We start from the raw sequence: 23,633 nt of genomic DNA on the forward strand, positions 1-23,633 counted from the left end.
TTCAACCTGCCATTGACAACGAGGTCATTACAGATGGAGTGTCGAACTTCGGATAAGGGGAGTATGAGGAAGGAAGGTGACCTTGCCGTTTCAAAGGAAACATCTGGATGATCAGAAGCGTATTCGAATCGTCGTCCTCCTGAATGCGAGACCAGTGTGCTAACTACTACTTATGACGAAGACAAGTCGTCTTTATCTGTTGCGGAGAATCGATGAAGACGCACCAAGTCTTTCAGAACTATAAGTTCCACAAGTATCTGAGAAGCAAGTAATGTGAAGAAACCAAATCCATCCCTCGCGCAGGCAAGAAGTGTTAGCGTTATTGCCAGGAGACGTAAGTCAGTAACGTCATTGTGTGATAAAACCAAAGAGCGCCATTTTACAAGTACAATCCTTTTTAACCATGAAACCTATTTCATAGGGGATGGTATAGTTAATTGTCAGAATATGCACTAGAGGGCTGAAGAAACTCCACACGGCACACAACTTTGAGGGAAATCAATAAGAGTAACGTATCAAATCTTATGCAGCACTATCGACCATTCTCTTATAAGCCCACACGTACTACCGCCAATACGGGCAGGAAAGCAATACTTGCGTTACCTGTATGCTCCTTTCCCTTAATTATTGAAAGACGTTAGTCTGGCCTACCTTTCGAGAATGTGGTTCATGCACGATGGAGTTATCGCCCACTTCTTGGCCAGAGTGTGACACCGTCTCACGGTCCCTCACCTTCTAAATGTATTGGTCACGTAGGACCGTAGGGGGCCAGCTAGATCGCCAGACCTTAATCCACCTTCATTTTTATTTTATTTATTTATATATTTTTTGCAGCCATCTGATATCCCCATTTCGTAGAAGATATTTCTGACATCAACCAGTGGCGCAGAGTACAACAAGGCTATGACATTTCCCGATGCGTCACAGACATCGTTGTTTATTTTCAGCAATCTTTTCTGCGAAGAGTCGAATTTCATCATACACATCTTTGCCGTCATGTCGAACAATACTTATCAATAGTGACAGCAACTTACGGTCTACTATCTCTTTACTGTGTACGCCTGTCTTCGATGTAACTGAGCAAAAACTCGGTATTCGTATTTTGTATTGTAGCTCTGTGTAACTGTTCTTTAAAATTAATTGCAGCATAAAAGCATGCTAAAAATACATGCGTATAAATACAGTTACTTTTTCCTTCTCCTGCCAACTGGCCGCGATGCAAAGTGCCAGACATAGAGGAAGGGGAGAGAGAGAGACAGAGAGAGAGAGAGAGAGAGTGAGAGAGAGAGAGAGAAGGCGCTGTCGTTGTTCACATTCAGTGGCACGGGCGGTCGTCTTACAATATTTGCGGATCATTTTATTACCGCTGCAGCTCTTTCCTCCTGAATTACAGAATCTCTCAGAAACACACCAACTTCCCGTTCACATTTCCCATTTTATGAAACCCACTGGCATAGCGAACTTTTAAATTAGGAAAATGAGAAAAACATTTGTTTATAGCGCATTGCGACACTATTCACAAAATATTTTTCCTCCTGCAGTAGACACACTGATGAGACAAAACATAATGGCCATGGCCATCGCGAGATTGAGTTCCGCCACGTCATTCGGCAAGGAAAGTGCATAAGCGGAAATGGAGAAATCCACCGACGTAAGCGAATCCGCGGAGAGAGACGTTGTTGCGGAATGCTGACTGGGGAATGTGAAAGTTGGTGGAATCTTTGTGTGCCACTGTCACGAGAACCTGTGGAAAACGATTGAGGGATGGTGCAAGCAGGAGTTAGGTCGAAGGCTGTATCGTGACAGAAGACTGCCACGTGGCCTCACCACGCGCGTAAGGAAACATGGACCCTACCTGCACAGCATCGGCACAATGTAGCAGCACTCGGCAGGCGTTCAAACGCATTTAGAATTTCTTTGTAGTTGTCGATTTTCAATGTTTTCCATAGACAAGGTGGATGCTGTATATATGACATACCACAGTATAACGAAAATTCAAGTGATAACCGAACACTGAATTTATTGAAGATCATTGTTTCAATTGTGGAACTATATATTTCCGTGAAATAATACACACATCAAAATAAATTTGCATCAAATCGGTTCCGAGAGTTTCGGAACCTGTACAGAAAATTGGAATAGAGAACAACATAAACATCATTTCCGCCCTTTTTATTGCTCATGAAAACCACACATTGCATGTTGTACCACCATACAGTGAGACCTTCAGAGGTGGTAGTCCAAATTGCTGTACACACTGCTACCTCTGACACCCAGTAGCACGTCATTTGCATTGATGCATTCCTCTATTCGTCGTGGCATAGTGTCCACAAGTTCATCAAGGAACTGTTGGTCCAGATTGTACAACTACTCAACGGCGATTCGGCGTAGATCCCTCAGAGTGGTTGGTGGGTCACGTCGTCCACAAACAGCCCTTTTCAATCTATTCCAGGCATATACGATAGGGTTCATGTCTGGAGAACATGATGGCCACTCTAGTCGAGCGACGTTGTTATCCTGAAGGAAGTCATTCACATGATGTGCACGATGGTGGCGCGAATTGTCGTCCATGAAGACGAATGCATCGCCAATATGCTGCCGATATAGTTGCAGTAACGGTCGTAGGATGGCATTCACGTATCGTACAGCCGTTACGGCGCCTTCCTTGACCACCATCGGCATACGTCTGCCCACATAATGCCGCCCCAAAACAGCAGGGAACCTCCACCTTGCTGCACTCGCTGGACAGAGTATCTGAGGCGATTAGCCTGACCGGGTTGTTCCGGGTTGTGTGGTTGATAGCATATACGACACTCATCGGTGAAGAGATGCCAATCCCGAGCGGTCCGTTCGGCATGTTGTTGGGCCCATCTGTACCGTGCTGCACGGTGTCGTGGTTATAAAGATGGAACTGGCCATGGACATCGAGAGTGAAGTTGCGCATCATGCAGCCTATTGCGCAAAGTTTGAGTCGTAACATGACGTCCTGTGGCTGTCCGAAAAGCATTATTCAACATGGTGGCGTTGAAGTCAGCGTTCCTCTGCCTCATAATCCGTAGGTAGCGGTCATCCACTGCAGTAGTAGCTCTTGGGCGGCCTGAGCGAAGCATGTCATCGACAGTTCCAGTCTGTGTGTATCTCCTCCATGTCCGAACAACATCGCTTTGGTTCACTCCAAGATGCCTGGACACTTCCCTTGCTGAGAGCCCTCCCCGGCACAAAGTAGCAATGCGGACGCAAACGAACCGCGGTATTGACCGTGTAGGCACGGTTGAACAACAGACAACACGAGCCGTGTACCTCCTTCCTGGTGGAATGACTGGAACTGATCGGCTGTCGGACCCCCTCGGTCTAATAGACGCTGCTCATGCGTTTGGGCGGGTTTAGTGACATCTCTGAACAGTCAAACGGACTGTGTCTATGATACAATAGCCACAGTGAACGCCTATCTTCAGATGTTCTGGGAACCGGGGTGACACAAAACTTTTTTTCGTATGTGTAGCTGATGAATCAATCTTCGCTTCCAATCAGCTGCTAAAGTCAGACTGACATTTAGACATATTTTGAACAGAACAGACTAAATAGATTTAATCTGAGAACTGTCAGAACGGAATGTAATCGTCAGCTTTGTTTACAATTGACAAAAAAACCTCCAATCCAGTTACACCGTTGGCATTCGTCAGTAAAAAGAGTCGCATATCAAAGAAGGGAGTACCGATGCGTGCGTCATTATAGGAATGGCTAATGGTTCAAATGGCTCTGAGCACTATGGGACTCAACATCGTAGGTCATAAGTCCCCTAGAACTTAGAACTACTTAAACCTAACTAACCTAAGGACATCACACACACCCATGCCCGAGGCAGGATTCGAACCTGCGACCGTAGCAGTCCTGCGGTTCCGGACTGCAGCGCCAGAACCGCTAGACCACCGCGGCCGGCTCGTCATTATAGGAGATGAAGCGTTTGTATACCTGGAGATTTAATGCGTCCTTGTGCAGGAAGAAGTTTAACAAACAATAAAAGAACCTTAAAAAACTGACTGTCTCGGACTAGGAGGTTTATAGAATACTATCTGGAAAATAAATGAAGAACGGAGAATTTTTAATCGACCGATGGATATTCGAGATAAATTCGCAATACCCGTAATAAATTCATACTCTACTTTACAAAATATTGTGCCACAAAGAGATAAATATAAATTTGAAGACATATTGTTCGTCCGTGGAGAATTGGAAACTGCCCCAAGTCCAACAAGCTGTCAAAAGTCATCATGGAATTTGTTTGAGGATGGAAGGGAAGTGTGGCTGCTCCGACAAGTGCCTGCACGAGACAGCCCTCTCACAACTGGCGGCGCTGAGACAGCTGGCTGTGGCAGCGGCCCCGTGCGCGGGCCTCGGTGCACGTCACTGTTTTGTTGGCAGCAGCGGACAGCCTGCCTGCTGTGTTTCAGCCCTACCGCACTACAGACTCGGCCCCCTTCGTCTCTCTCTGCGCCTGCCAATACGTCTCACCCTCCCACTGTTAACGTGGCGCAAGAACTCTACGTAAGCAGCCGACGATGAGAAGGCAGCCGACGAAAACTCCCAGTCTTCAAAACTGTTTTTTAGGTTGCTAATACTATCGGGTATGCGTGTCTCCTCAGCATAATTACACAATTAGTGGTTACAGTGCTACCAAATGAGTAAACCAAGCAAGAACTCTGTGGTTCCTAACGATTGACATCACCATACATTTAATCTAAAGTCTCCTGGAATGCTGCTGGACGTCATACTCATCCAAAATGTTTCAGTATTAACTCTGAGTGAGTCTGCCCTTACAATATGGAACAGTTTTTCGATCCGATATCCGTCCATGCAGTTATGTAGAGCTTTGAGTTTCAAAAATTTCGGAAGAGATATTGGATTCGTCTTTATAAAACACTTCGCAATATTGTAGCACACTTGCAACTTGAGTGTGAAGAGTCAATTGCAAGACTTTTTCGCCTTTCTATACCACCTGCAATTCTTGCATCAAAGTCTTACCCACCACATAAAAAAATTAGGTCGCCTGTATTGCTGTATATGACCAAGAGAGGGTTACAGCAAACTTTAGACGTATAATAGCCAAAGAAATGTCAAAGAAATGAGGCCGCGATTTTCGAATGACATTACTACGTAAAAAGAAGATTTGATTTGGAATGTCATTTGAAAAAAAAAGTGGAATCACAACGAATTATTTGCCACGAACTACAGCGGAATTGATTATTTCTCAATTTTTTCTGAAGACGATTATGAGCTGAAAGTCATACTTCGAAGCCATGAGTAAAAACGAATTCAGGAGTGCACTGCATCAAATGGGTCAAATGGCTCTGAGCACTATGGGACTCAACTGCTGAGGTCATTAGTCCCCTAGAACTTAGAACTAGTTAAACCTAACTAACCTAAGGACATCACAAACATCCATGCCCGAGGCAGGATTCGAACCTGCGACCGTAGCGGTCTTGCGGTTCCAGACTGCAGCGCCTTTAACCGCACGGCCACTTCGGCCGGCTGCACTGCATCTATGGAATATATTTTCTTTAGTGTCACAATGGTAAATCTCCATAAATCAAATAGTGTTCTGATGAGACGTTTCAAAAAAAAAGAGTTGTTCTGAAAACAAACTTAAAAGAAAAGAAAAGTATACTCGTTTAATAAATTAAAGCTATAAATGCAACTAGATTTGAAATTTGTCTATTGTTGTTAACATTTTTTATTGAGAGATGTCGAATAAGTGTTTTTATTTATGTAAGTAAATAATGTTTCGAATAATATTTATTATTCGCGAATAACGACATTCGTATAAATTTCGTCCAGTTCTGGTGCTAAACGAAGTGTATCAGGCACGTGCCCACAGCAAATCCACAACTGTTGTGCAAGTGAGAGCAGGCGTGTGAAATCCGCCTTGGCTACGGAGAAGCCGTCACGCTTCTGTCATGACCGTTGGTAACCTCCGGCAACTTCCGCTAACGCTAGCTAAGTGTACCGGCGCTCTCACTCGGACACCACACGCGGATAGGCCAGGCTGTCGCAGGGATGACCCGGCGAACGGCTGCTCGAAACACGCATCGCGCGACGGATGCAGGCCGTTGGCCGCGGTTTTGTTATGGATGACATCCATTTAGGATTCCGTCGGGCCTATGGTAGTAAGCTACGGCACCATGACAAATGCGGAAAACATCAACATTATGATGGACCATCTCCATATTTTCATGCTTGATGTTCACCTTGACGGTGACAGCCTCTTGTAGTTGAATAACTGTCCGTGGCACATGTCGTGCTACAGTGGTTTGAGGAGCGTGATAGTAAATTCGCAGTGACCTCTTGGCCACCAAATACTGCTGATCTAATGCCATGCAACGCATCTGGCACGCCACAAACCGCCAGCGTGTAAATGACGAGAATTGTGTGGCCTGGGCGTAGAAATCTGGTGCCATATACTTCTCAAAATCTACCAGTCGATACCACGCAGAATCGCTCCTATACTGCGTTCCAATTGAGGAGAAACGGGCTATTGCGCACGTGAACATAATGTTTTGGATCATCAATTTAACTGCGTGGATAGAACAGCTCCCGCATGATACTCCGTGTCACAGTATGGAAGTTTGACTCGTCTACTTCCATGGCATGATTATAGAGGCTGTACCGGCAAGAACAGCCCCAAGCCAGTGTAATGTGCATTGTCTAACATATTGTGCAATAGAAGCCGCATGGACGAAACAAACGATGCTTTCCGACTCGACACTGCATCTTGCCCTCTTCAGGTATAGCATACTCCAGTTATGTAAATTCTCCGATAAGCTTTTCATGCTATCGACTGAGTATATTGTATGTGAATTTTCATATCTGTGTGATGACAGTGATGGCCCATTTATACGCATCTGCCAAAGATTTCTTTCTTACATCGTGATTCCATACCTTAGATTCCGCTTCACAAAATCAGACTCAAAGAGCAAAGCTTACTCAGAATTCGCCAGATGTTTGGGTGCTAATCTTCTACATGCTGGAGGTGATAATTTTTTTAGAATGTTATGTTATTTTTTTATGTTGGAAGTAAATTCACTGCCAAGTAAAGCCTTGAAAATTGCGGAAAGTTCATGCACTGTTAGGAGGTAGAGTCTGAAACCTTTTCTTGACTAAATAATTTATGTACACGTTAGTATTTGGTGTTCCTGGTTATGTGTCGTGTCGTATGTACTGGGTGGTTATTATTAAATAATGTTACTTAAAATCCGTCTTGATTGGAAAAAAAATTTTTTTTAATTCATATGACCGGTTTCGGTTCATCCAGAACCATCTTCAGATCTGATATTTCAGTTACAGGAGTAACCCGTCCAAATCCAGCAACTTTCACATGCTACATGCTACATGTGACGTAGCATGTGAAAGTTGCTGGATTTGGACGGGTTACTCCTGTAACTGAAATATCAGATCTGAAGATGGTTCTGAATGAACCGAAACCGGTCATATGAACAATTTTTTTTTTTTTTTTTTTTTTTTTTTTTTTTTTTTTTTTTTTTTTTGCAATCAAGACGGATTTTAAGTAACATTATAAAATCACTGATTGCTGTTATCCCATAAGACATTATGTCTGTTTTTGCAAACTCTTTATTAAAGTGCACCTCCTAACTGAGGTCCAGTGTGGGCTACGGATATTCTATCACCGTCTAACCTTATATTCTAACGCGTTAATGCGAAACCGATTCACGCCGGAAAAAAATTAGTTCTAATTTTGGCCACCAGGTGAAAACGTAAGAACGTAAGAATGACATGTGGATATGTAATGGATTAGGAACGGGACCTGAGCAGAAAATATCAAACAAGTGAGAAAGGCATAATGCTGAAACCGCTCCTTACACAATTTCTTTAATATGAGCACCACAGACGTCAACGAGATGCTGAATCCGTAAAATTGCGCGATCAAGAGTTGTTCGGCAGTCGTTTCGGTGGAAACTAAGCAACGTGATTGACCTTCCTCCTTGGCAAATGCGTTCTTCTAGGTGTCCGCAGAGCAAAAAAGTGACGGATTCAGATCAATTGATCTTGTAGGCTATGCATCTGGAAAAGCTCTGGAGATAACACGTTCGCGAAAGGCTTCATTATGCAGCTCTTTCGCTGGGCGACCGATATGAGCTGTTGCCCCATCGTGCACGAAAACAGTGGCTTCTACACAGTTGCCCTCTTCCAAAGGAGTCCTACGCTTTACTAGTAGGTCTCTATAACGTGCAGGCGTCACGGTAAAGTTTACAGGCCTCTCGGACGGACCGAGAATAAAGGTGCTATGGAATGCACACCACAGAGTCACATTCGACCAGTGCAGTGGCTCTTCGTGTACATCACGCAGTTTGACAGTATTCCAAATTCGGCAGTCCTATGTATTCACTGCTCCCTGTAGTGTAAAATGTGCCTCGTTACACTGTAGAATATTGCGCGGCCTCGTGTCATCACGTCGATCAGCGCCAGAAACCGAAGAGCAAATTCAGAACATTGGTGCGGGTCATGAGGTTTCAGCTGCTTCACCGTCTAGATCATGGACAGGTACCAGTCTAATATAGCCGCGCTACTTTTCGTTCTGTTGACGATGGGAAGGACAATTCTCGTGACACTGCATGGACAGTGGCGCTACCCGGGGCACGTTTTGTATTGTTGCATTGTCAATGACAGTAACAGCAACGCCATCAGTAACTTGCACCGGGATAGGACATCTTCCCCTTCCAAGTGTCATATCAAGCTAACCCGTGTTTTCGAATTTTGTCATCATTTTCTTTAAACCATTTAGTGGCTTCAGGCTTCTCCTTAGATACACTCTCAGTACAGCACTGTTATTGCCGTTGTTCACATAAAACAGTTTCACTACCAGCATACGGTCTCTCTGCTCGACAGCCGTACTGTTCCCTCACGTTACGGCTAGTAAAATGAGAGCGTGGGTGTCATACCGTCAAACAAACAGTGTACAACACCAAATCTGCACCTGAAGGCCAAAACTGGAACTATTTTTTTGCAATGTAAATCGGTTTCGCGTTAGCGCATTAGCAAATCTACCACGTTTTGCTGCCATACGATAATTACGGCCCACACTGGGCCTCCGTTAGCATCTGCACTTAACCCATGACTGGTACACCTGGGTGCTAGAGACCCGAGAGAAATTTATTTTTTCCAGCACTGCAATGTGTGCAGCAGCACAGACTTGCACTTCTATGTACTCTCCCAGCATTCAGTTGTCTACCAGCCCACAGCATTGTCGCAGGTGTGTCTTTGCAGGTTTTGCACCTATAACAGCACACGGGTCTCAAGGACCCAGTTGTACCTGCAGTGAATGTTTTTTTTCTTAAGGGCGCTTGCAATATTTTGGTTTTATTGTACCAGATTTCATAAAAACGGCCGGCCGGAGTGGCCGAGCGGTTCTATGCGCTACTCTCTGGAACCGCACGATCGCTACGGTCGCAGGTTCGAATCCTGCCTCGGGCATGGATGTGTGTGATGTCCTTAGGTTACTTAGGTTTAAGTAGTTCTAAGTTCTAGGGGACTGGTGACCTTAGAAGTTAAGTCCCATAGTGCTCACAGCCATTTTTCATAAAAACGAGTGAGGAAGATATCATCGATACTCAGAACGAACCAGTGGACAATGATATTGATGATATAAGCGGAAGTGACCAGCGATTGTGAAACTAGTGAACATGAAACTGAAAGTGATAAAAGTGCTGATGACAACAATGAAGGGCAATCCACAGGTAATAATATCTATGGGAGGAATAGATTCAAATGGTCAGCAACACGCAGCATACATCGAAGAACCCCTCAAAGCAATATCATCTCTCCAATTCATCTTCCTGGAATACGTTGTACAGCTAGACAGGTAAACAAAAGGATTTCTCTAGCATTTTGGGAACTACTTTTCACTGATGAAATGATTGCCTCAGAACCAATGAAAAAATTGTATCATTGTCACCTGAGTCTAAAAGAAATTCTTTTTCAAAAGTAACAGATAAAGTGGAAATAAAGGCCCTTATGGGTCTTTGTTATCTCTGCGGAGCCTTCAAATCAAACAATGAAGATTTTGATGGTTTATATGGTACAAATGGGGCTGGTAGACCGATTTGTAGAGCAACTATGCCCTTGAAACGTCTATTATTTTTATTGCGTTGTCTTCGTTTTGATGATACAATAACCCGTGATGCCAAAAAACCCAGAGACAAACTGCACCACATCTCTTGGCTATTCAATTCATTTGTAAAAGCCTGCCAAGAAAACTCTTCAGTTGGAGAATATGTCACCGTGGACGAAATGCTTGTTGGATTCCGTGGCAGATGTGCATTCAGTGTGTACATTCCTTCCAAGCCAAGGAAATATGGAATAAAAATATTCATCCTGGCTGATGCCAAAATGCATTACTGATTGAATGCCAAAATTTATACTGGAAAATCACCTGTAACCACCCCACAGCGTATGCTCACTTCAAAAGCACTTGTCATGCGGTTGGTTGAACCAATTAGAGGAAGCGACAGAAATGTGTCTGGAGACAACTGGTTCCCAAGTGAAGAACTGGTTTACGAGTTGTCCAAATGCCATTTGACTTATATTGGCAGTATATGAAAGAATAAGGTTGACCTACCATCAAACTTTTCGACAGCGAAAGGCAGAAATGTGGCTTCCTCAATCTATGGACACTCTGGGTGTATAACACTAAATTTCACACATCCCAAATTTTGTGTTAGCAGAAGAGCCAACACCGTGTTACGAGTGGAGGCCGAAATGCACGCGTTTTAGCTCAAGCAGGCTAGCGTGAGGAGGGAAGAACTATACTGACGTGGGGTCTGGAACATGACAAGGAGTGAGAATTCAGAAAGCGGACGTAATTAGTTTGATACTTAACTTTAATCCATTAATGGTGAACGTCGCTCTTGACGGGACATGATTCACAATATTATCTGTTCAGAATACATTCTAGAAGATATTTCTTATAGTAACTGAATATGGCGCCTTGCTAGGTCGTAGCAAATGACGTAGCTGAAGGCTATGCTAAACTGTCGTCTCTGCAAATGAGAGCGTATGTAGACAGTGAACCATCGCTAGCAAAGTCGGCTGTATAACTGGGGCGAGTGCTAGGGAGTCTCTCTAGTAGTGGTGGCCAGGAAATCGCGTATCTGTTAGAAATCACAGTGACTGAGAAGTCACAGATATCACAGTAGCAACTTTACAGAATCTAACTGCGACTTCAGTCACAGTTAGCAGTCGCAAGTAGTATTTCATATTCAAAGACGTGAGCCATCTATTGGTCGAATTTAGCACTGCTTTCTGCGATTTCAGTGACAAGTCGCAACTAAGAGTCGCAAGTAGCAACTAAAAAGCGCGGTTAACAGTGGCATCTGTTGGCCAAAGTTCGTACTACCTCCATCTCTGCGATACGGTATCGAGTCAAACTGCGATTTCTGTGACAAATCGCAAGTAAGAGTCGCAAGTAGCAACTAAAAAGCGCAGTTAACATACTTTTCCTAGTGTCATCTGTTGACCGACGTACGTACTTCGTTATGAGAGCCTTGTGCCTCACGAGATCGATGTGCTGTGTGTGCATATGAAGGGCTTATTTCAATAGTGGTACAAGTAAATGGTAAATGAGCGCTGACAAATCTGCATTTGAGATACCAGAAATATTCAAGCATATGGCTTCTTGCTAGAGATGAACCTTTATTTATGTTTGTTTGGATCACTAATTTCAGAAGCATTATAGACAGAAAAGTGGAGGTAATGGACTTGTACCACTATTGAAATAAGCCCTTCATATTATGTGACGACATGCACATTCAGCATCAGTTATGGTTGGTCAAATGCTGCTGTGACTCTGAATGTATTATATTAATAAGAAGCAACATTGCCTTTTTCTCCTGAAAATATCAAGTAACATAACAAATGTGTTTGATTCTGCTTCCAATATGACAGTTTTGGTTAATACTCCACATGCCTACAGAACTTTGCAATGTTAACACAGCAGAACTCAGACATCTGTATAAGTGTAGAGAAATGAAAACAGTCATATGAATGCCTCACTTTTGTTCCGACATAGTTCAAGACTCGGGAGAAAAGTTTTACACCTGGTGTTCTACATGGCAACTTCACACACAAGAACTTTTTGCCGACACTACTACCACCTACATAAGTAAGCTTTTCCTGTGTTACTTTCAACTAATGCACTTAAGCTATTCCTGATTTAACTGGAAGATCTGTACTTCCCACTTTCATATCAACAGCCTCAAAATGCATATTGTAGACTTCGGGATACGTTACAGGTCAGTGTCACACCAAGATTGTGGAGAAAAGGGGGGGGGGGCGGCATGTCACTCTCCAACAAGTGTTTACCAATAAGTAAGTGGCGGAAAATTATGGGTATAGGAGGAGGAGGAGGAGATTAGTGTTTAACGTCCCGTCGACAACGAGGTCATTAGAGACGGAGCGCGAGCTCGGGTGAGGGAAGGATGGGGAAGGAAATCGGCCGTGCCCTTTCAAAGGAACCATCCCGGCATTTGCCTGAAGCGATTTAGGGAAATCACGGAAAACCTAAATCAGGATGGCCGGAGACGGGATTGAACCGTCGTCCTCCCGAATGCGAGTCCAGTGTGCTAACCACTGCGCCACCTCGCTCGGTGGGGTATAGGACGGCTTAAACATGTGGAAAATGAGATTTTTATTATTCACTCACTGTATTTGACATTTTTTATTCCTTTAAAATCGCACAACAACTTCAATAAAACACAGTTTAATCATTCACACACTTATTTCACAATTATTTCACTTTTAAACTGCAAATCCTCTAAGAGCTGTCTTGAATCTTCACGAGTCTCTCTCAAAAACAGCCTTGATGTGGATAGATACGTACAGCAACCAGTAATCAGAGTCAGAACTGTGTCTGCAAAAACACATGGATTATTAAACAATTTTTGCTGTCATTAATTACTAGCAATATAATTGACAGAGTAGATTGCTAATATTTGCTATAATGAATATCACATTTGCAAGAACGATCTCACTGAAGTAATTAAGTCCATCGAAACGCTTAGAAACTAACCTCTCGTCTGACGAAAACGGTCTAAAGACGCAGTGGCAATTTCTTCAGATCTGTTGACAATGATATTTTGAGTTATCACTTTACTGAGTGACTGAAATGTAGTTCAGGTACCTGTGAACATAACAATATGTTAGAATTCATTTTCTAAATACGAACTATTACGGTACTGTACGGCTACTTACATATTAATTACACTATTAATATTTTCACAGTTGTTTCTTTAATACAAAATTAAAGCCAACGGAAGAAAAAACGTAAAACATACTTGCCAATGACAGGTTTGTTGAGATGCAATTTTCTGTGTTGACAGATGTAACTTTTTCATACGGTGGTAAGTCGCAGAAATCGCAGGAATCACAGAAATCGCAGAAGTAGCAGAAGTCACAGAAATCGCAGAAGTAGCAGAAATCACAGAAGTAGCAGAAGTCACAGAAATCGCAGAAGTAGCAGAAATCGCGAAAGTAGCAGAAATCGCAGAAATAGCAGTGGCGGAGGGATACACGACCTATGTTCCTTAACTGCGACTCTTAACTGCGACAAATCACAGTTAAGAATAACAGATAGTGAAAAGTAGCATTCACATAAATCACTGATATCGGAAAATCGCAGTTTAGCCCATCACTACTCTCTAGATTAGACCTGCCGTGTGGCGGCGCTCGGTCTGCAATCACTGATAGTGGCGACACGCGGGTCCGACGTATACTAACGGACCGCGGCCGATTTAAAGGCTACCACCTAGCAAGTGTGGTGTCTGGCGGTGACACCACACCCAAAAAGAACAAGGTAGTGAACATGATATCGACAATGCAACATAGTGAATGTGATGTGGAACATGAGCCTGAAATTTTACACGACTACAATAGAACAAAAGGGGGTTTTGATGCTCTTGATGAAAATCATAATTATACAACTTCTAGAAGAACAAGGCGATGGCCTATGGCCATCTTCTATATCATATTGGATATAGCCGGTGTAGTTGCTTTTGTTTTACACCATGGCAAAGAAGATAACAATTATGTGACTCGTCGAGAATTCCTCATTCATTTAGGAATAGCACTTGTAAGCGACCATATGAGAAGAAGACTGGATTCTCCATTTTGGAGAAAAGATGTCAGAAATTCTATTTGTGATATTTTAGGAATGAATCCTAACGAGGCACCAGGTACATCCCAAGCACGCCAAGGGGCTTCTGCTACTGAATGTAAGAGAAAAAGGTGCTCAATGTGTCCATGTAAGAAAGATAGGAAAGCAACACGAGAGTGTGCCAGATGTCGACCACCATTGTATTTGGAATATTCCAGTGTTTTGTGCTCAAAGCGTTTTGGTGGCTTGTACTAGTAAAAATACTGGTTGGTTGCTTGGTTGTATGGGGAAGGAGACCAGACAGCGAGGTCATCGGTCTCATCGGATTAGGGAAGGACGGGGAAGGAAGTCGGCCGTGCCCTTTGAAAGGAACCATCCCGGCATTTGCCTGGAGCGATTTAGGAAAATCACGGAAAACCTAAATCAGGATGGCCGGACGCGGGATTGAACCGTCGTCCTGCCGAATGCGAGCCCAGTGTCTAACCACTGCGCCACCTCGCTCGGTAGTAAAAATACTGAATTTAACTGGTAAAAACAATAACTTACCTACAACCTGAGATTTTTAAGCAACTGCTGCTACTTTTTACCATTTTCATAAATAAGGTATGTCATTCGGCTGAAAATGTTACCATAGATGCTTTTCAGAAGCTATGCCTACAGAAATCTTTATACTGTATTTGAACTTTTCTTTTGGTTTACAGCTTTGAAGAACAGTCCATTTTGATTGTAAATGTGTAATTTCAGTTATACAGGTTAATGTTTGTAGCTCATGAGTACGACTTGACAAATGTATGTTTTTCACTTTTTGTGCTTTAACTACTTCACTGTCTTTTTATATAGTTCCTGAAAGAGATGACCAGAAATAATGAAACTAATTTTGTATTAGCATTAATAGTACCATATTAAGTAGTTAATATTTAAATTTTATCGACTTCATTATTTTCTTCTAAAACCTGTTCAAAATTTATCTGGGTCCCGAGGACATTTTTCGATGTACCAGCTAGGGGTTAAATTATAACCACCCGGTATAATGTTTTGCCCCGATTAGTGGCGACGAAACTGCAAGCAACATTTCTCTTGCATAGAGTGTGAGCAAGGTGTTAGATATACTGGCGTTTGCAAAACTGCCGATCAGAATAGTCTGGCGGGGTTATTAAACGACGACACTGCGCCTCTGAACTCCACTTTCGGAGGCGCGGGCAGTGACTGCCAGGAGGGGCCAGTGGCAGAGCAGCGCGCCTGCGCACCGCGGCAATGCCAGTTCAGTGGGGCGGGAACACCTGGCGCGCAGTCACCTGCTGTGCGTGCTGCCTAACTAACAAGCTGACGTCGCGAGAGGGAGCAGGGTGGGAGCACGGCAAATACGAGCCGTACTTTTCTGTGGAACATTAAAAACTTAAGCTTCTGCAAATATTCAGCAGATGGAAGCACTGTTAAGATTCGCCGAAAGCTGTATCCGGAAGAAATTATTTTAGAATACAGACAACCGTGCCCAGGGACCCAAATTTGAGGTATATTGACTATACTCCGTTCATCATAACAATAAACCAGATATAAACATTACGCCGTGCATTCTTCCGCGTTTGCTTGAACCTCATTCGCTTTCGTTTCATGTGGAGTGACAACCAAGCTGTGCCCAGTACAGTCAAGTGCGATCATAAGGGTTTTATGCTGTGTTACACGCACATGGACTGAGCGATAACGCGGGACAATCTTATGGGACTTAACTGCTAAGGTGATCAGTCCCTAAGCTTACACACTACTTAACCTAAATTATCCTAAGGACAAACACACACACCCATGCCCGAGGGAGGACTCGAACCTCCGCCGGGATCAGCCGCACAGTCCATGACTGCAGCGCCTACAGACCGCTCGGTTAATCCCGCGCGGCTTTGGCGGCACGGGACAGCCAGCGCTCCAACTAATCTGCAGTGATATGAGCGCTGCATTTCAAACGTGAAAAGAGACGAGCAAACAAACAATGTCGAATGTCATCTACTTTTTAAAAAGCATGAAACAATATGTATTAGGCAAAACTCTACCACTACCACGCGCTTCTTAGATGGCCAAACAGAAAGCATAAAATGCTCCTGTTCTCACCTTACATAGCGCTCTAATTACAAACAATAGTGATGAAAATTCTTAACTTAAACACTGGGTAATTTTTCTGAGCGCGAATGCAAAAGCATGTGATGCAAAAGCGCACTGCACCGTACAGTTGAATACTGAAGCCAATGAAGGTATTAATTACAGTCACTCGTCAGGTAATCTCTTACCTTCTTCCTTATCCACACCGTGAAATACCTTTCAATTCCTGAACTGTCATGCGCTACGTTGATAACGAGTCGATCCAACAACAGAACCCACGAAGCCAACCAGGTGCCAAATTTTCTCCTCTTCTTTTATGACGAGCCGTTCTGTATCCCGCCAGCGTTCGGCGGTGACGAGTGAAGAAGCTGCGTGCGTCATTTCCAATAAGTCTGACAGTCTTGTTATTTCTCGGGCCAAATCCCTTAACTTGGCTCCAGATCAGTTCTGCTGGGTTCATATTGTAATGGTACAGTGGCAAATGTATAAATGCAGAATTTGTATGGTGTGTTCGAAGCTGTGAAAATGATTGTTTTCCATGTTTCTCGACACTTATCTACATCTGTGGTATAAAATAATGGACATAGTCCAAATAAAGAGTATTTGGTTTTTCATTTTGCCTTAAAATTAAACTGTTATGTTTTCGTAATTTAAGCAACCTTTCTTAACAGTCTTCCATAAAATATCGATGATTAAAAATTAATATTTGAAATGAAAACAGTAATTTCGCGTGCAGTATGTAATTAGAAACAAAACGACGTGCATTATTCATAATAAATGATGATGAATTTTACCATTACGAGATGTAAGTATTTCAAATTGAACGAGAAAAAAATGACTCAGGCTAGCCTTGAACCAGTGAACCATGAACTGCACAAAATTAATCTACTACGCTACCGGTACCGCTATATTCTGAACGTTGTGTGAGTCTTTATGGAAAACTTCAAAGCCGATTATCTCTGTAAATTTATGATAAGCATTAATAACAACCTATTTCTCGGCACTCTTCACCCGTATCCCACACGCGTGTTTCACTAGGGAGCTGTAAGCAGCCTCAGCCATTTTCATACTGCTTATTAACAGAGCGACAATCAAAGCACAACAGTGCAGAGACTGTAACTGTACATGATTTAAATAAAAGCTACATAGCTAAAGTGTGATTAAGAAACACGTTGATGGCCGTTAATACATTCGAATGCCTTAAAATTTCATTTAAGGTAACTTAGTGACATATCTCACACAAAAGTAGGACCTACTTCGAAGGGCGTAACAACACCAGCGCACGTGTGATACGGCTTCTGACAAAAAAAAAAAAAAAAAAAAAAAAAAAAAAGGCTCTGGGCACTATGGGACTTAACATCTGAGGTCATGAGTCCCCTATAACTTAGAACTACTTAAACCTAACTAACCTAAGGACATCACACACATCCATGCCCGAGGTAGGATTCGACCCTGCAACCGTAGCAGCAGCGCGGTTCCGGACTGAAGCGCCTAGAACCGCTCGTCCACTACGGCCGGCCGGCTTCTGACCAGTCATCGCGTTTGTGTTTGTTTACATCAGGTTTATTTTTATGATGAACGGAGTATAGCTATTCATCTCCACGCAGCTAATGTTGGGTAGACAGCATCTGACAGATAGAGAACGTATCTTGAAGAAGAAAAGTTTGTTACTCTTAAGGAAACATATGATTGGCATGATAATGTGATAAAGTTCTATTCAACTCTGGTATGTACCGAAAAACGGCCATGTGAAATAAATTCTGAAGAGAACTGCTATAAACATTAATAGTCATTTCCGTACACAAATCATTAATTGATAAGTATCGAATGCATCACCATTGGATACGTCCATGATGCACGTATAATATGAGGAAATGTTATATCTCCAGGTTCACAACATCATCTGCAAATATTGGATATATAAGGAGCACTCAAAAGAAGACCAAACACCTGCCACAACGGAACCATGGAATGGTTCCATTCAAAAGTAATCACCACACGCTTTAAGACATTTAGCCCACTGGCAGACGAAACGAGCAGTTCCTATTTCGTAGAGCGCGATCGGCCGCTGGCGAATCTACCTACTCTCTCACTCCATCGCCCGACTGAAACCGACATACAAGGATGTCTTTCTTTAGGTTGCCGAAGACGTGAAAATAGCACCCTGAAAGATCCTGGCTGTACGGAAGATGTTGCAGTGTTTCTCAACAAAATCGCTGAAGTGTAGTCTTCGTCTGACTGGCAGTGTGAAGGTGGGTGCTATCATGCAACATGGCGATTCCATTCGACTGCATTTCGACAGTCCGAGGTCAAACTGCAAAGCCAACAGTGGAAACATCCCACATTTCCCTCGCCGAAGAAATGCAAAGTTGTTCACATAAGTTCCTGTAAGGCAATTACGACCTCCTCCTTCGACTGCAGGGGCCCTCTGCTCGTAGAGTAAGTCACGCGTGCAACCACAACAAATGTGCTGCGCTTTGAAGATACTTGGCAGTAACTGCGACGCGCAATAAAGTAAAAACGCCCAGGAATGATGTCTACGGAATAATCTCGTTTCACGATAACGGCCGCCCCCACCCTACCAATCGGACAAAGTCTACGCTTCAGCGAATCAGTTGCGAAAAACTGCAACGTCATTTGTAAGGCCCGAATCTCTCACCGTCTGAGTTTCACATCTTTGACGTACTGAAGAAAAACATGCGTGGAGGTCGGTTTCAGTTAGACGTAGAAATGCAAGAGCGGTTGCAGTTGTGGATTGTCAGCCATTGATCGTCTCGTGTCTATCAGTGGGACAAATGTCTTAGTGTGTGTGGTGATTACTTTTGAATGGAATCGTCTCATGGCCCCGTTTTGGTGGGTGTTCGGTTTCCGTTTGACTGTACCACACAGTCATTCTACCAAGGGAACAGACGTACATCATTCTCTTTGCTGCATCTTGCTCACGAAGCATCCTTGGTCTCTTTCCGTTTCTTTCAACTGTCATTTACATTGTCCTCCTCATGTAATGTTCGGTTGCCACCGTGCTATCAAAGACTATCGCACCGATTATTCCGTGACTGGACACTGCACACAACACAGTAACCCGTTGAGGGTGAAGAGACTTCTCGATCGCGAATTGCGGATTCTCAGTCCCCCAAATGCGCCAATTTTGCTTATTGACGAACCCATCCAAATGAAAGCCGGCTGCGTCGCTGAACTACGCATGCTTGCGCATACCGATTCCCATCATCCATCATGACCCGTGGCCAACCGTGCACTTTGAACGTCCAAACGGAACCCGTTCAGAAGTCATGGCAATTTTATTTCATATAGTTCAGTAATTATCACCCTGTAATATTACAAATTTTTATCGAAATGATTGCGTGTTAGATGTCCGGTGCTGGATAAAGGTCTCCTCTCATCTTTCCCATGTGTTACGATTTCAGCGATACGCATCCATTTTGTTGGTATATCTTTTCAGCTGCCATCCACGCAGCTTCAATTACCTCGTTATCTTGGTCTTTTCATTTTTGTGGAATAGTGTTATTTGGCCAACATTTTGTAAATAGTTTGGCAGATTTCTTTCGCAGTGCCTTTCCTCCATCTTCAGCAATTGCTATTGCTTCAAATTGTCTAAACCACGAGTGACTTTATAGGCCTCATGTTGCATTGCTGTAGACACCTTTATTAATCATCAGCTGAATTGATTTCTTTAACTACACAAAGTAATCAGCCAAATGTTGGAATGCTTGCTCAACTTTCTTTCTGTTCCGGCGTAACTAGAAACGCCGGAACGAAGAGGCGGCACGCAAGAGCAGAGAAGGAAGGCGGTGAAGAAAGGGTGGCCAATGGTGCGTGGAATCGGTCCGCGGCGCACCAGCGCGTCCCCTGCACCAAGTGAATGTATACGAAGCTCCTGCTAGACTCGGCCGCTTATATCGGCCCGAGTTTACAACATGTTTACTGCTTCGCTATCAGACTGTATTGTTTCCATGTCGCCTCCTGCTAGCAATATTTACTGTGTTAACGAGTGGGGCACGACACCACACTTTCTGTTGTTAGTTTATTTGTTATCTCAACTGACAAAATGTGACGTCTAACAGACATAACGTTCTGTTTTGTTTTCTTCATGCTCTTCTTTTCAGCTGTTTCTGCTACCACAGTTTTATTCTATGTTCTCACGTACACTCGACGACATTTTCGAATATGTATGTTTAATTCCTGAGTCGAAACAAGGCCCCGGGAGTAGACAACATTCCATTAGAACTACTGACGGCCTTAGGAGAGCCAGTCATGACAAAACTCTACCATCTGGTGAGCAAGAAGTATGAGACAGGCGAAATACCCTCGGACTTCAAGAAGAATATAATAATCCCAATCCTAAAGAAAGCAGGTGTTGACAGGTGTGAAAATTACCGAACTATCAGTTTGATAAGTCACAGCTGCAAAATACTAACGCGGATTCATTACAGACGAATGGAAAAACTGGTAGAAGTCGACCTCGGGGAAGATCAGTTTGGATTCCGTAGAAATGTTGGAACACGTGAGGCAATACTGACCTTACGCCTTATCTTAGAAAAAAGATTAAGGAAAGGCAAACCTACGTTTCATGAGTTTGTAGACTTAGAGAAAGCTTTTGACAATGTTGACTGGAATACTCTCTTTCAAATTCTAAACGTGGCAGGGGTAAAACACAGGGAGCGAAAGGCTATTTACAATTTGTACAGAAACCAGATGGCAGTTATAAGAGTCGAGGGGCATGAAAGGGAAGCAGCGGTTGGGAACGGAGTGAGACAGGGTTGTTACCTGGTCCCGAAGTTATTCAATCTGTATATTGAGCAAGCAGTAAAGGAAACAAAAGAAAAATTCGGAGTAGATATTAAAATCCGGCCGGCCGCGGTGGTCTAGTGGTTCTAGGCGCTCAGTCCGGAACCGCGCGACTGCTACGGTCGCAGGTTCGAATCCTGCCTGGGGCATGGATGTTTGTGATGTCCTTAGGTTAGTTAGGTTTAAGTAGTTCTAAGTTCTAGGGGACTGATGACCACAGATGTTAAGTCCCATAGTGCTCAGAGCCATTTGAACCATTTTTTTATTAAAATCCATGGAGAAGAAATAAAAACTTTGAGGTTCGCCGATGACATCGTAATTCTGCCAGAGACAGCAAAGGACTTGGAAGAGCAGTTGAACGGAATGGACACTGTCTTGAAAGGAGGATATAAGATGAACATCAACAAAGCAAAACGAGGATAATGGAATGTAGTCGAATTACGTAGGGTGATGCTGAGGGAATTAGATTAGGAAATGAGACAGTTAAAGTAGTAAAGGTGTTTTGCTATTTGGGGAGAAAAATAACTGATGATGGTCGAAGTAGAGAGGATATAAAATGTAGACTGGCAATGGGAAGGAAAGCGTTTCTGAAGAAGAGGAATTTGTTAACATCAAGTATAGATTTAAGTGTCATGAAGTCGTTTCTGAAAGTATTTGTTTGGAGTGTAGCCATGTATGGAAGTGAAACATGGACGATGAATAGTTTGGACAAGAAGAGAAGAGAAGTTTTCGAAATGTGGTGCTACAGAAGAATGCTGAAGATTGGATGGGTAGATCACATAAATAATGAGGAGGTATTGAGTAGAATAGGGGAGAAGTGGAGTTTGTGGCACAACTTGACAAAAAGAAGGGACCGGTTGGTAGGGCATGTTCTGAGGCATCAAGGGATCACAAATTTAGCATTGGAGGGCAGCGTGGAGGGTAAAAATCGTAGACGGAGACCAAGAGATGAATACACTAAGTAGATTCAGAAGGATGTAGGTTGCAGTAAGTACTGGGAGATGAAGAAGGTTGCACAGGATAGAGTAGCATGGAGAGCTGCATCAAACCAGTCTCAGGACTGAAGACCGCAACAACAACATGTTTAATTCAACATGTTTTATTACGTTCCTATTATCGTTTGCTAGAAAATCTCGTCTCGTATCTGTCTTGTATCCTTTGAGAAGTGCTCCTTTTGTTTCTTTCGTTGTATGATCACATACACGTAACTAACTTTTTTGACGACACTGCGCTGACAATGCTTAGTGATGATTACATTGCATTTGCATTTGTTATTTTATTGCCTCTTGTTCTCCTTTCTAAACGCACGTACAATTCAAAGAAAACTGGAAGCGTGTAACAATCGGTATTGACAATGTTCAGTACCAGATTTCGTCGAGACGTTTTGTTATATATAACAGCACGTTTTTACGAACGTTCGCAAACACCTTCCCGGGCCGCAGCAGTGGTCTGCGAGACTGTGCCGGCCGCTTGTAACACCATAGCTCTTATGCTGTACGGATTTATTTTGCTTTTTTTTAATGTTACATCATTGAGCTTCTGTAAATGTGTGTGATTGAATCGATAACATAAAATTGTATACTGCTTTCTTTATATAAACTTTGATGTCATGTTTTGGTTCAATGCAAAGTTGTGTATCTGCAATTTATATTCTTTGTCCCATTTGGAGGGAACAAAACTTACTGTATATGATAGTAATTTTGTGTGAATAATTTCTTGTAGAAATGTCAATATGTGCAAATGTTCGGTCTTATTTAATGTATTTAGTTGCTGTTATGTAAACTGCTGATCCTCACTTAGGGTTGTTAGTTAATTTGTATGTAAAAGTTGTTGTGGTTCCCCTCGGGAACGGAACTTTGTAGCGCGCGCAAATTGTGGTTGGCTACGTAAAAAAGGTGGAACTGATAGTCAGTCGGGGACAAGCTACGAGTCGGGGACGAGACGAGCTAGGAGTCGGAGCACTGCCATGTAAATGTTGCATAATGTGCTGGTTCCGAGAGAGGCTTTTCCTGCCGTTTTCCAATGCCTCGGAAGAATGGATAAATAGCTGGAAATATTCTGGGATTGGTATCAATCATCGCCACCAAGAAATGACAGAGTCCAGCAATTCTACCTGCAATTCCACCTAACAACATGCAGTTGCCACCACATTACGCAATCATTACATCGGAATACTACAATGATGTACAGTGAAGGATCAGCTTAATGGATGTGTTAGTGTGCTCAAATATAAGGTAATTTGTATCTGAATTTATGTACCTACCTTGATTTTTCTCCTCATCATAACACTTCTCAGGTTCCTCTCCGTTTGAGCTAAAGTGATATCCGAGTGTCCTTACTAAAAGAAATTAAAGCCTAGAGTTTTGCTAATTAATGCCTCTTGAACTTAGTAAAAAGAAAGTTAAAGTTAATGTGGCAATAGAGTGAGTTAAAGTAAATGTTATTTGCTCAAAATAATTTTCCTATTAAAACTGCTATTTAAAGTGCTGTTGCTAACTTCAATATTAAAAGTTCTTAAGACTGAGGCTTATAAGGCAAATGGTCACATTATTGTCTGTAGTAAATTCTAAAAGGTGAG

At 42.9% G+C, this 23,633-nt stretch overlaps 1 protein-coding gene and 1 long non-coding RNA gene across 2 annotated transcripts in view; one reads left to right on the plus strand and one right to left on the minus strand.

The window, feature by feature from the left end:
- LOC126095347 (odorant receptor Or2-like) overlaps positions 1-23,633 on the plus strand; it is a 210,311-nt gene that overhangs the window by 164,083 nt on the left and 22,595 nt on the right. The window lies entirely within an intron of this gene.
- Positions 12,740-13,464, minus strand: LOC126094595 (uncharacterized). The gene is made up of 3 exons (XR_007521854.1): positions 13,344-13,464; positions 13,079-13,189; positions 12,740-12,919 (listed from the first exon to the last, which is right to left on the minus strand). It is a non-coding gene; the product is annotated as an uncharacterized LOC126094595 (long non-coding RNA).

This window comes from Schistocerca cancellata, chromosome 8, assembly GCF_023864275.1.
Source record: "Schistocerca cancellata isolate TAMUIC-IGC-003103 chromosome 8, iqSchCanc2.1, whole genome shotgun sequence".
Classification (NCBI taxonomy): domain Eukaryota; kingdom Metazoa; phylum Arthropoda; class Insecta; order Orthoptera; family Acrididae; genus Schistocerca; species Schistocerca cancellata.